This window comes from Topomyia yanbarensis, chromosome 3, assembly GCF_030247195.1.
Source record: "Topomyia yanbarensis strain Yona2022 chromosome 3, ASM3024719v1, whole genome shotgun sequence".
In the NCBI taxonomy this organism is placed as follows: Eukaryota; Metazoa; Arthropoda; class Insecta; order Diptera; family Culicidae; genus Topomyia; species Topomyia yanbarensis.
Window position 1 is genome coordinate 197842765 of NC_080672.1, and position 15454 is coordinate 197858218.

The 15454-nt window shown below is 35.5% G+C and overlaps 1 protein-coding gene and 1 pseudogene across 10 annotated transcripts in view; both read right to left on the bottom strand.

Moving 5' to 3' along the window:
• Positions 1-15454, bottom strand: part of LOC131687112 (protein unc-79 homolog) — a 1793695-nt gene that overhangs the window by 1719176 nt on the left and 59065 nt on the right. The window lies entirely within an intron of this gene.
• Positions 6083-7997, bottom strand: LOC131687114 (thioredoxin-like protein 1; annotated as a pseudogene).

Consider the following 15454-nt stretch of genomic DNA (forward strand, 5'->3'; position numbering starts at 1 on the left):
TGATTTTGGCAATCGCAACAATCTCGGCGGAGGAGTGTATTATCTCTTGAACCGGGAACCGTCCCGCTGTACAGATTGCCACCATCCCAGGCCCGTCCGACACCCAATTGCCGTTGCCAGCAGGGATGTTGTACGGGTCTGATAGGAGGGCGACATCTGTCCTCGACTCCGAGACCGACTGCCACAACAGCTGTTCGGACACTTGTGATATTTCATAAGTATACCACACGGTGTTTCGCTTGAGAGTGAATTTTATTTTCATTAAACCTAAGCTATGGGCTGGGTCGATTCAGTGGCTACGTGATACTTTTTGATATGGTCAGCATAATCGTTATCGCGCAGTAGACTCGATTATGCTGAGGCCTTCTTTAGTCGCTTCGCAACGGAATGTTTATGCGGAATTGGATGCGGAACTTTAGTATGTTTCTGAGTTTCAGTCGTCCAAACACGGTGTCGTCAATAAAAGGACGGCCAAAAACTCGAAATTGGGCAGTTACATATCACATGATATGAGGTTCCGTAGTCGGATTCACAAAGATCACATGAAAATGACTCAGCGCGCTGAATATGTGATAATTCAGTTTGCAGTGACCGGTTAAAGACCTGGTCAGTATGCCTTAGTGCAGTTTCGAAAAATGTACGAGATTTTTCGAAATCACTGGGCACGGTTGTTCTAGAAACGCCATTGTTTGGCGACACATTTGTAGATTTCTCCAATAATTGCGGTGCTAGAAAGAAGCCCAGGACCGTATTTCTCTCTTGTCCAACTTGTCGAATTTGGCAAGGCTGACTCAGAACCAACAAAGTCAAACGCCTCACCTGCCCTGGCGAATTCGTCGGTCTATTCATTTTCAGTAATACCGGAATGTCCGGATACCCAGACAAGGTAGATAGTGTTCACAATATTTAGTTTTTCGATTAGGGTTCGGCACGCGATCACTAGTTTGGACCGTGATTTGCTTGAGCTAAGGGCCTTGATTGCAGCCTGACTATCGGAGCAGAAGTTTATAGCTTTTCCGAACAAGTTTTGTTGAAGAAACGATTGTACCCCGCACATAAGTACAGTATCTAGTAAGTGAGATTGTTCCAATCTCATTTTACGACAGTAGATACCAGCACGTCCCTCCATCAGAGAACCTTCATGGTAACAAACCACTTGCGTTTGTTGTTGTCTTTCTATATAACCAGACAACCACTCCTCTCGAGAGGGAATCTTCACATGGAATGTACTGTAAGGAAAACTACATGTGAGTGTAATATCGCTGGGAACAAGAATATCTTCATCCCATGTAACCATTTGTGACCACAGTCGTGTATGACTGGTATCTAGATCAACATGGTTACAGTTCCAAAGCCCACTACCATGTAGTCTTTATGCACATGATAGTCCTTCTTGTTTAAGGTGTATGTGTAATGGTTTAATATAAAGCGCTTTTAATCCATCTAACAGTGTGATGAGACATTTCTTATAACTCTTATCACTCTCTTCGGATATTATATCGTTTGAGAACATTTAGAACTAAATTGTGGTAGCAAAACTGATTTTTCCTAAAGGGGTTATATATTGTACTGAGCCAAAAAAATCGAAATTTTTTTTGAATCGATTTGAAGTTTATACTTTACTCAAATTTCCAACGCTACTGAGAACTAAGAAATCAACGTTTTTTCTTGAAAAGGGCGATACTAGCAGTGATACCATTCAAAGAAAATCAACAGTGAATATTTCCAGACTTGGTTTTATTTCATATTTAAGAACTATTGTGTTTTTACATCCTAGATTGCATGATTCAGTGATCGAAATCCAAAACTATTTTGTTTTTGAAATTATTAAATTAAAATTTGTTTTTGCTATTGAAAGTGACAAAGCATTGAAGTATCGCCCTTACGGTTTTTTACAATAACTACCGTTCTACACCACCGATTTCGTCCGTGTTTTTTCAATAGCGATCATTGTTACTATTTACAGCTGGTATCAGCTTGATAATCCTAAAAAAATACGAAAATAACAGTTTCGCCTCTAAACTGCTAGCAAAAAAGTATCGCCCTGTTTGTTTGCATGGAGCGTGGAGGGCGAAACATTAAATAAACACACAAAAATACAGTTTCGCCCGTTGTATTTTTTGCTATAGTTTAAGAAAACAATATCGTAGAATCAAAATCTTTAAGGTTAATTTGTTGCGTTTCGAAGCCCTCATTCGCATGTATGAAAAAAGCCTTATGTTTACATTTGTAATTATCGCCCTTTTCACAAAAAAAGCGTTGAAATGAAATCGCAGCTTCTGATGTCACGCTATCTCTGAAGTGCATGCGTGCATAGTTCCAAATTTTACTTCGACATCGACTTTTTCTAAAGGTGCCTAATGCCAAAGAACAAATAAAAACTAATCTAATGCCAAAGAACAAATAAAAACCACTCGAAAACGAACCGTTTGGGAAAATCATCATCATCACTGGGTGCACAGTGCTCTGAAAATCTAGCGAAATCGTCTTAGGGCACCAGCGGGTCTAATTCAGAGCTGCGCGGCGAGTTAAATCTGTACAGAATACTAAAAATTAATTTCTATTCCATAATTTTCAGTTCAGCAATTCGAGAGATCGTGCTCACCGCAAGCCATGAAAAACAGACTACGTTGTGAAGCGACGGTCACTATTTATTAAAAAATCACGGTTAAATAAAAAATTAATCTATTAAATAATTTCAAATAGTTTATAATTTTCACAAACTTATTAGGAAAAATGTTTTAATAAGCTTTCGTAATATTATGTAGGCAAAAAGCTGAAAATTTCTGTATTTTCTCTATCTGCAACATATAAACCCTTAAGTATATCAATTAATTGGTATACGAATTGGAATAGGTTAGCCAAATTTTGGAAGAAGTCTATAAAATAACCCCTTGAAAGCTACCTAAAAATTGTTGTAGTTCGATGCAATAAAAAAATCCCCAAAAATGAAATATACCTATCAATGTGAAACACAGTGAATAATACATACAATAAAGACCTATTTTTATCAGTCCCATAGTGTATTTTAGGCTAACAAAATGGGAACATTGACTAAATCGGGCAATTTTTTTTCTTTATTATAAACTGAAGCTGTTAAAATATTCTTCTCGTCCCTTGATGTAGTCTGATAACTATTTCTGATTATGATGAACTTTTTATTTTAGCATATTTCCATCTTCATGATAAGGAAAATATGCTCAAGAAAGGATTTACTCGAATTCAGTCTTATTCCTCTGCTAGAGCCCATCAAATATATGTTCATATTTGGCTGATAAAATCGGGGTTTCAATGTATTATAATAGATATTCAGCATTCGAAGAAGTTTCTTGTGAACGAGTGTAGAACGACTTTGTTTCTACTTACTTGAAGTCAGCGGCGTAGCCAGAAATTCGGTTTGGTGGGGGTTTGGTGAAAATCGATCATACTGTCCAAACGGCATAATTCCGAAACCGTAATTTTTGAAGTTTTAAAATTATGCAGAATTATTTTTTCAGAAAATAGTAACAGAGTTCGTGTCTTTAGCGATTTTGTTGAGACTTTATTGTAGTCATGAATATTAACCTGAGAAAATTCACCATAAATACTTCTTGGACGATATACCGTCAAAATTATTTTATCAAATGATGCGCTGTTTAACGTTTGTAAAACTCATCGAAGATACCAAACCTCCGAAATTGGTGGTTTCAAAATAATGCTATCTTGACCTTAAATTACTGTTTTTAAACATTTGACCTATACATATAATTGGTCATATAACAAAAATCAAATGCTTATCAAAATCGATCAGGAACTGCTAGAGTCGAATGGAAATCGTCATTTTTCATAAATTGCTCTTTATATTCGGAAAGTGTTATCCTCGTTAATAATCATATTACGTTTTCGGCTCAATTCAACGCATTCCCAAAATAAAAACCTGTTTTTATCCACCTAGTGGTGCAATTGTGCTTGTCTCATTTGTCCAGATTACGATTCCATGGCTGGTTATGCTCAATACAATGTTGGAAATGAATATTACATGTTCAGTACGATTTGCACATACATACAATGGATCGACAGCCACGATCTTGAGATACTATGTGATACTGAAACATCGCTTGAAACCAGCGGCGAATCATGGAGAAAGATCTGGGAGGTCCAGGTCCTGCCGAAATTTTCAACTTGTTAAGAAATTTTAAACTAGTTTTAATTTTAAAGTAGCAACCCCTCACTGCATACCCTCCTCGGGCCGGTATGATTGACGATTTTTAGAGTAATTGCATAACTTTTCTATATGAGAAAGGCAAAAATGTACCAAAGTCCAAAAAAGTCAATTTTTGTCAAACATCTAAATGTTTCATGCATTTTAAAGTCATTTGGTATCAAAAATACAAATTTGGTTTTGAAAATTTTTCATTTCGGTTTATATGGGAATTTGCTGTGTGATTGCATTCTTCAATTCGTAACTCCGGAACCGGAAGTCCAATCAATAAAAAAATTCAATAGCAGCCGATGGGAAGGTTGTACCTTTCATTTGAGACTAACTTTGTGCAAATCGGTCCAGCTATCTCTGAGAAACAGAGGTCACATTTTTTTCCACATACACACATACACACACACACACACATACACACACAGACATTTTCCGATCTCGACGAACTCAGTCGATTGGCATATGACACTCGGCCCTCCGGGTCGCGATTAGATTGACGAATTTTAGAGAAACTGAGAAAGGCAAAAACATTTTTGGCAAATGTTGAAAGTTATGCATTTTTTTTGGTGAGCAGTTCTATGTTTCATAGACATTAAATTAATTTTAACTTCGCTTCCTATTAAATAAAGACCCTTATTACAGTACATCTCTACAAAAACGAGCTCAATTTGAAAATAAATCTGAGGATTATGATTGATTACAGAACTCTGGAATATTCTATTGGAATGTTTTCAGGCAGGAATTTGATATTGATGCTATTAGACAACTGTGAAATCAAGACCCATAGATCAGTTACATATCAGGAGGACCCCATTCCGACAATTCATCAAAAGTCCTCATGATGTTTACAACAACAGGTTATCAATCTACGGATCAGATAATTGTTATTGTAGTATTGAATTAAATCAGTCTGCATCAAAAAAATTTCAACTTCAATCCATTTTTTTTGGTTTGGTGTGGTGGGGGGGGTAGGGGGGGGTTGTATGGTGTTAATAATGATTTATCATCAGGAAGTTTGCAATATGGGTATGTTTGGTATGGGAAACAGCCCAAAAATCGAAGGTAACAGGAAATTTAATAGCCTCCGCTATTTTAATACCCATGATAGCAGATAAAAAATTTAAGATATATCATAAAATATCATGAAACAAGGGTATTTTTAATATCGAAAATAGGGTTCGTCGCGGTTGCGGTAATTACCGCAACCGTGCGGTATTTACCGCACCCGCACCCCAAAATCTGCGGTGTGGTGAGACACTTTTTCCCGCAGATGCGGTGCGGGAAAGAGCTTTTGCCGCGCGGTTTTACCGCAACAGCGCCGCAAAAAAAAATTGATGGAGTGATAAATTTGATTACTCAAAATTGATAAACAGACTGCTATAATGAAAGAAAATCTAGCTGTGTCCGAAATATTTTGACGCTATTATTTTACGACATATTTTGAACTAGTTATTTTATACTTCTAAGTATAACTTCACAAGCTAACCATTTCAAATACATAAAATTCAAGATCCAAATAGAGACAAAATTATTAGATTATTTAAAAACAATAAATTTCTGCTCTTAAATCCAATTTGTGCATCACTTCTCTCGATTTCTGTTGGAAATCGTGGAATTATGACACTGATAGAATCTATTCGTAAATCGCCAGGAATTTGTTTCGTACAGACAATTCTCAAAAAATATGCGAATTTTTTCGTACATATGATGAATCGTTCGTAGTTGTATTAAAACATTTTTATTTTTTATTTCGAATTTTTCGTGAATACCACGAAACGACTTTCGTTGGCTTATTACGAAACAGCTCCATTCGGCAAACGAATTTTCGCTGCTATATACGAACATCTTTGTAATATTTACGAGTACTATTCGTCAAACCGTCAACGTCAAAAAAGCTTCAATAGAGGTAGAACACATCAACAATTCACCACGACGGTCTCAGTCGGACTAGTAGCCGTATCCGTACCCGCCGGTTTCAGGAAGATTTCCTGAACCTCTTTCGTTTCCAGTTGATCCAGAATCCGGAGCTGTACGGATTCAGCTGAGCCATCGCGAACTGCTCGTTGGTTTTGTATGAATAAGATTGAGTTTTTCTCTGCCGGAGCAATATCAAAATAATATGCCATTTTTCCTGCTCATTATTTAATTGAACAATTTATAACAAGAACAAGTTAACGCGCATCTCTATCTTTAACCTTTTAAATATATGATCAAACATATTCGTCACCGCACCTATCCACCGCCTTCTAACCATCCTTCTCCCGGCGGCTCAAACAATCTAGTGGCTTTCACCCTTCTTCCCAGCCACCCGCTGGAAGTCATTCATCTTAGTCGTTGCAATCGGTGACCCGATAAAGGTCAAATGATCGATAATGGTAGTCTCGTCACCAGAATGGTTATCCTTCACGAACAGCTGCATATTCTGCACGTTCTGAAATTTAACAAAGGGCAACGGAATCGGCGATCCTGACACAAGATCCTTCTGCCCCAGTACCAGATCCTGCACCAAAACTTGCGATTCGGCCATATCGAAATCGATGGTGCTTGGTTGATTGATAAAGATTCTCACCTTTTTTCGGTCCATGAGAGGGCGGTGCTTTGAACTTGATGGCACTGATTTTGACCAGCTGATTGAAGGTAATCGAAATGATCAACTGTTCGTCACAATCGGACACCAGATTTCCACCGCTGGAACTGAGCGCATTCACCATCGGGTGGTCGTTCGATTCGTTCAAACATTCGCACTGGTTCTCCTGGATGAAGGTGTTCAAGTCCAACATTCCATGACCGTAATCTTCTCCAGATTCATACAAGCTGGCGACATAATGTTTCTGTATTTTGGCTTCAAGTCCATTAATGTCTGCACCCTGCATCATGTCAATCTTTGTTCTGTCTCGGTAGAAAATAAACATTGGCATGGTCGACATGCCCTGGGACTGCGCCGTTTCGGTACATCTGTCGACGTCCACCTTGAGAAACACAGCCTTTGGATATTTCACCGGAAGCTGATCGAACAAATGCGATATGTTTCGGCACGGTCCACACCAAGCTGCGGTAAAATTCACAACGACCAATTTTCCTCCTGCTGCGGCTAGTTCGGTTTGGAAGTGAGCTCCATCGGTGATTGCTTTAACAGCCATGCTGTATACTTTCTTGCGCTGCTATCGGTTAGATGAAGATTCTAGTTACAGGGCCACTATTTTACACGGAGAAATTAACTACTTAATTAACTTTTAACGTTATGCACTTTACTCCTCCTTTACTCCCACTCCTAACGTCATTCTCGATTAGTTAAATTTAACTAATCGAGAATGACGAGAGATGAACGATGAAAGCTGATTACGAAAACTTCTCTTAGATGAACGAAATGAATTCGTGCGACCAACGAGATTGTTCGTAATATACACAAATGTTTATTAAAATAAGCAAAACATTTCGTTTCATTCACGAAAAATAATGTCGTTTTCAACGACAACATTCGTGCAATGTACACTAAATAAGTAAAATTTACGAAAACTTTCGTTCATCAAGCGGCCATTTCTTCACACCACAGTATCGATTTGGCCACATTAAATTAAAAAAAAATCGAAGTTGTCAAACATCGATCCCAAATGATCGACTGAAAACAATAAGAGGCTAAAAAATACGAAAACTTTTCTAAAATAAACAAAATGAATTTGTGCGATCAGCGAAGTCGTTCGTAATATACGCAAACGTTTATTGAAACAAACGAATCATTTCGTTTCATTCGTGTCATGTACACTAGATAAGTAAAATTTACTAAAACTTGTATTCATCAAGCGTCCATTTCATCACACCACAATCTTTCTAGTCCTCAATACAGATGAGCAGGTTGTAATAAAATCGATTTTGCCAGATCGATTATTTTAGTTAGTTAAAAAAATCGTTGTTGTCAAACATCGATCCTAAAATATCGATTGCAAAAATAATGAATACGAAAACTTTCCAAAGATGAACGAAATAAATTCGTGTGAGTAATGAAATCGTTCGTGTTATATACAAACGTTTATTAAAATAAACGAAACATTTCGTTTCATTCACGAAAATTAGTGTCGTTATCAACGATTACATTCGTGCAGTGTACATTAAACGTGTAAAATTAACGAAAGCCTTCGTTCACCAAGCGGCCATTCTTTTTCATGAAATGAACGAAACCTACTAGTTACAATGCACGAAAGTACTTCGTTGCAGAAAACAACGAATGAATTCGTGCATTGCATGACCGATTTCATTATATTTACGAAGTTATATTATCAGTGGAATCGTTTTCGATATCAATTTTTCAACTGTGAATTTTGACTAATTTAAAGGAATTTGAGATGAACTAATTATGCTGGGACTTAAGCACAACACAAAGAATATAATTATCTTCATCAAACCAAACGAATTTGGAGAAATTGCCAGTATAGGATACAAATGTATGAAAGCGTCCAAAATAAGGAGGTCCAAATTAGGATGACTATTCTATCATTCGTTTATCAACATTGTATTTCTATCTTCTTTGATTGCTGTGTAAATTCAATGTGAATTTTTCTGCAGTCAATTTTGTTGGACTCCTTCTCAAAAAGTATGCTACATAACTTTTTTTTCGCGTACTTCCATTCAAATTTACTATAATTTTCTACCAAATTAAGTCCTTATATTTTTCAGTTAAGACTATTTTGTAGCTTTTTTGAAGCTTTTGTTGCCAAATACCACATAGTTTGACTCCCGTTCACTTCAATTGAAGTTTTTGCCATTGGCTCTTTAGGAAAATATTGGATTTTTTTAATATATTTATATTAAATGCTAGAACTTTCGAACTAGCCTTTAGAAAATTACACTTCATTCATTTTTAAAGGAAGCAATCTTAGTTTTTGATGGATAATACATCTGCTTCTTAAAGAATGCGGAATTGGGATATTTTGTTCGTAAAACCCCCTATTTTTAAAAATCATTTCTGCTGTATGCTACAAATCATACATTTTTTGCAGTTTTTCTAATGTTCAATAATTCGGTAACGGTTTGTCCGGAATTTCCTTTCAAAGAGAATTTTGACAGTTGGCTTTTAAGTCGTAATCATATGTTTGTCGAGATTTCTCCTGATTCCTCTTGGCAATCGTGGAATTATGAATCGTTTTCGATGACATTTTCTCAACTGTGAATATTTTCTACCAAATTAACAAATAATATTTTTCAGTTAGGAGTATTTTGTAACTTTTTTAAAGTAAAGCTTTCGAAGTTAGTGTAGGGCATTGCGATTTTTTGTGTTTCTCAAAGTCTCCCTCAAGGTCTTCTAACAAGCGTCATGGTTAGCTCAGATGCAAAATTTTGCATAGTTTGGACAGTTTTTGCCTTAATTGAAAATTTAGCTCGAAATTAACGTAGGGGTTAGGTATTTTTACATAGAATCTGTATACAAAGTTTGAAAGAAATCGGTTAAGTAGTTTTTGAATGGCAGGTAACACCGCAAATCATGTTTTTCCAGAGACGTTCTACAAAAAGCTTCGTCACCGAGTCGTTTGTCGATATTTTTGCATGGAAAAATTACAGCATGTTATTGAAATGATACACTAGAATGTACAAAAGTTTTGATCAGTTCGCTTCAGGCAAAGTTTAAAAAAAATCGAGAAAAAGTGTTTTTTCCTACGCCAAAACACTTATCCCTCTTAATAAAACTTGCAAAGTTGAATATTTTCTTAAATGTTCCATTCTGAGGAGTCCGTCAAAGATAAATTTCGTGTAAATAAGATTAACATTTTACTATATATGGCTACACAAAACAAATGATTAGATTTTCAACACAATTTTCAAAATGCATGATTTTACCGCATTACCGCGCGGTGCGGTGCGGTAAATGCAAAGCGGTAGCGGTAAGCGGTGCGGTTTTATTATTTTTTTGCAGTTGCGGTGCGGACTATCCATTTACCGCCCACATCCGCACCGCGACGAACCCTAATCGAAAAGTTGTGTAGAGATTAAAAATTGTTATTCGTCGTCATTTTACATCCCAATATGTTGTTATTTTCACGACGATTTAGCATTTAAAAGCATGCATATTTAAATAGGCATATATTTCCAAGGAAACAAAACTTGAATTGCGTCGTAAATTAGAAATTCAAAATGGCGGCATATTCATGATGATTTAACAACATTAATGATTGAAGGTCGTTTTACATGTTTTGTTGTAATGAGACAGACAACTTCGTGATTGGAAACAATGTGAACAATTGTTTTTAATTCAAATTATTGCGCAACATTTAAAAAAAAATTAATTGTTCTGCAGTAGATTTGCATACACACATTGACTGATATTGCCGAAAATATTTATTCGTTAAAGAAACTTAGTTTTTAACGGTGGTCTATAAAATGAAAGTGTTTTTGCTATTCGTTAGTTGGTTGCTGTTCTCAATGAATTAAGTTTTTTTGTAATTGAATAATTTAGTGGTAGTTTTCTCTAAACTCGAATGTTCGCGAACAAACCTTCTAGATGTTTCAAAACGATGTACAGTAACAGCAAAAATAACAGAATACACACATACACGCAATTGCCTCTGTGCAAGGATAGATGTATCAAAACGATACGTCGTAGCAGTAATAATAAGGATATATGTATACAAAATGCGAGTGCGTGCTCGAGATTATTCGAGAATCGCCTAACCAGCGCAACCAGACGTGGATTAGATCTCATTGATACGACTATTGGCGATATAAATACAGACCACTTTGAAAACATTGAGTGTTAATGTGAAGTTTCAAGTGATTCAAGTCATGTTTAATTGTTTTCAATAATTTTATTGATTTCATTAATTTAATTGATTTTATTGTTTTTGTTATTTTATTGACATCGCTGATTTCATTGTTTTCTTTAATTTCAATTTAATCATTTTGACATTAACATCAATTTGTATGCTCTAGACAACTTTGCCAAATCAAACATATCTACATTTCATGGTTCAGCATTGAAACAAACATCAATTGTTGAACTTTTAACAACTGCTCAGAACCAGCCATTTCGATATTACCCCATTGACTCTCAAACAACTAATTGAACTCAATTCAGTTGTCTATTCGGCAGCACTGCAGACGAATTTACTGCTTCTTCTTTCAACCGAAGTACCGTGTACAGAAAAAAACCAGGCTCGGTTTTCTAAAGCCAAACCGAAACCGCTGCTGAGAATACATCAACACAAGTTGAAATTCGTACACACATGTAAACGGTGCTGAGTGTCTCGGTTTGGTTTTATAAACTGAGACTCGGTGGAGGTTTTTCTTTCGTTTACCGTGTGAACGAAATCCAAACCGAATACGATGTGCATCACTCGTTTACACGTGTTGAGATTTTGGGGACCATACCAGTAAATATACGTACCGGTTGGTTTTCTTACTCACCTCTGGTTTCAGATCAATCCGATGGTTATAAGTTAGAAAAATTGCAGTCAGAAGGTTCGCACAAATGAACATTTTTGCACTGATAAATTATCAAGTTCCTTCCAGATATACTTCCAACTTGGAAGTGTTCGGTGATTATTTCTAGCGGTTGTAGATAGAAAAATGAAATACAAAATTCGTTTTATCAAAATAATGTTTGGCTTATTTCAATGGATTATTACTATATTGAACAATAAATAGGCGACAAAGAGTAATCTACAAACAACAAGCCATAACTTTTAAAGTATTCAAAATAGATATTTGAAATCTTCAGTAAAGTTATTCGCAAAAGACAGAGCTACAAATTTGCTGAAGGCATCATTTCGATGTAATCACATCCAAGAAAATTTGTAAAAATATCTCACTCATAGGGGGATTAATCAGCAAAAGCACAATACCAAAAGAAAGGGCATATTGCTTCCATTAAATTCTCCGAAGATACTATTGACCTAAAATAAGCCGTTTTGGCGTTAATAATAGATTACATGTTTTTGGTCATATTTCTGGCAATGGGAAATGATAAAAATCTTTCGTCCGCATTTAATGTTAAATAACTCTTTTGATAATAGTGCGATTTCAACAATCTATAGCTTGCTCGAAAGGTATTCGTTGAAGCATATAAATTATTAATCTCTATTGTCAATTTCGGCAGCTAATTCAAAAAAAACTGCAAAAAGCGCCATTTTTACGCATTCGATCATTCATATCTTGGAAACTAAACATCAGAATCAAAAGCAAATGAATAGCGTTCTTACTGTTTTTTAGTTCTTTCATTTAAATTTGGTTTGGATAAGATCGGTTCAGCCATTGCTGAGAAACACGAATGAGAATTTGTCCGTTACATACACACACACAGACATCGTCCCAAATCATCGAGATGAGTCGATTGGTATATAAGACTCGGCCCTCCGGGCCTCGGAAAAAATCTTGAAAGTTTGAGCGAATTCTATACATTTCTTTTATAAGAAATGAAAAACTACACGAACTGAATGTGGAAAATCGACAACACCTAGAAGAGCTCGAAACATCAAACTCTCTCACTTACGCATCAGCAGGTGCAATATCTTTTAGTATCTTTTTAGGGTCGATACTTGTAGCGTAAAAAATAATTAAAACCAGAAGAACGAGACCAAGATATTTCTGTACAATAGCAAGCAGAAAAGACCCTCACGGAAACCACACTGTTAAGCAAGCCATAAGCAGAAAAGACGATCAAGGAAATCACAATGATGAACTCACAACAATGGAATAGGGACGATTTGAACTTGGGGAAGGAGCAGTTAACAAATCATCAACATGAGAAAGCCAAAGTCGCCACCGAAAAACGTGATAAGGCGATCCAATGGATGTGGACGGTGTATATATATATATATATATATATATATATATATATATATATATATATATATATATATATATATATATATATATATATATATATATATATATATATATATATATATATATATATATATATATATATATATATATATATATATATATATATATATATATATATATATATATATATATAGTATCGACCCTAAAAAGATACTAAAAGATATTGCACCAGCTGATGCGTAAGTGAGAGAGTTTGATGTTTCAAGCTCTTCTAGGTGTTGTCGATTTTCCACATTCAGTTCGTGTAGTTTTACATTTCTTATAAAAGAAATGTATAGAATTCGCTTAAGCTTTCAAGATTTTTTCCAAGGCCCGGAGGGCCGAGTCTTATATACCAATCGACTCAGCTCGGCGATTTGGGTCAATGTCTGTGTGTGTGTGTGTATGTAACGGACAAATTCTCATTCGTGTTTCTCAGCAATGGCTGAACCGATCTTATCCAAACCAAATTTAAATGAAAGAACTGAAAAACAGTAAGAACGCTATTAATTTGTTTTTGATTCTGATGTTTAGTTTCCAAAATATGAATGTTTGAATGTGTAAAAATGGCGTTTTTTGCAGTTTTTTTGAATTATCTGCTGAAATTGACAGTATAGATTAATATTTTATATGTTTTTAGACAGCTTCAACGAATACCTTTCGAACAAGCTATAGATTGTTGAAATCGGACTATTATCAAAAGAGTTATTTAACATTAAATGCGGACGAAAGATTTTTATCATTTCCCATTGCCAGAAATATGACCAAAAACATGTAATCTATTATTAACGCCAAAACGGCTTATTTTAGGTCAATAGTATCTTCGGAGAATTTAATGGAAGCAATATGCCCTTTCTTTTGGTATTGTGCTTTTGCTGATTAATCCCCCTATGAGTGAGATATTTTCACAAATTTTCTTGGATGTGATTATATCGAAATGATGCCTTCAGCAAATTTGTAGCTCTTTCTTTTGCGAATAACTTTACTGAAGATTTCAAATATCTATTTTGAATACTTTAAAAGTTATGGCTTGTTGTTTGTAGATTACTCTTTGTCGCCTATTTATTGTTCAATATAGTAATAATCCATTGAAATAAGCCAAACATTATTTCGATAAAACGAATTTTGTATTTCATTTTTCTATCTGCAACCGCTAGAAATAATCACCGAACACTTCTAAGTTGTCTGGAAGGAACTTGATAACTTATCAGTGCAAAAATGTTCATTTGTGCGAACCTTCTGACTGCAATTTTTCTAACTTATAACCATCGGATCGATCTGAAACCAGAGGTGGGTAAGAAAACCAACCGGTACGTATATTTACTGGTATGGTCCCCAAAATCTCAACACGTGTAAACGAGTGATGCACATCGTATTCGGTTTGGATTTCGTTCACACGGTAAACGAAAGAAAAACCTCCACCGAGTCTCAGTTTATAAAACCAAACCGAGACACTCAGCACCGTTTGCATGTGTGTACGAATTTCAACTTGTGTTGATGTATTCTCAGCAGCGGTTTCGGTTTGGCTTTAGAAAACCGAGCCTGGTTTTTTCTGTACACGGTACTTCGGTTGAAAGAAGAGGCAATAAATTTGTCTGCGGTGCTGCCGAATAGACAACTGAATTGAGTTCAATTAGTTGTTTGAGAGTCAATGGGGTAATATCGAAATGGCTGGTTCTGAGCAGTTGTTAAAAGTTCAACAATTGATGTTTGTTTCAATGCTGAACCATGAAATGTAGATATGTTTGATTTGGCAAAGTTGTCTAGAGCATACAAATTGATGTTCATGTCAAAATGTTTAAATTGAAATTAAAGAAAACAATGAAATCAGCGATGTCAATAAAATAACATAAACAATAAAATCAATTAAATTAATGAAATCAATAAAATTAATGAAAACAATTAAACATGACTTGAATCACTTGAAACTTCACATTAACACTCAATGTTTTCAAAGTGGTCTGTATTTATATCGCCAATAGTCGTATCAATGAGATCTAATTCACGTCTGGTTGCGCTGGTTAGGCGATTCTCGAATAATCTCGAGCACGCACTCGCATTTTGTATACATATATCCTTATTATTACTGCTACGACGTATCGTTTTGATACATCTATCCTTGCACAGAGGCAATTGCGTGTATGTGTGTGTTATACACATATGGTAAGCAACTCAGACGTAAGAGGGGGAAACTCACGATTAGGTCCTTATTTACTGAGTGCTGGTAATACGTATTTCTGTTATTTTTGCTGTTACTGTACATCGTTTTGAAACATCTAGAAGGTTTGTTCGCGAACATTCGAGTTTAGAGAAAACTACCACTAAATTATTCAATTACAAAAAAACTTAATTCATTGAGAACAGCAACCAACTAACGAATAGCAAAAACACTTTCATTCTATAGACCACCGTTAAAAACTAAGTTTCTTTAACGAATAAATATTTCCGGCA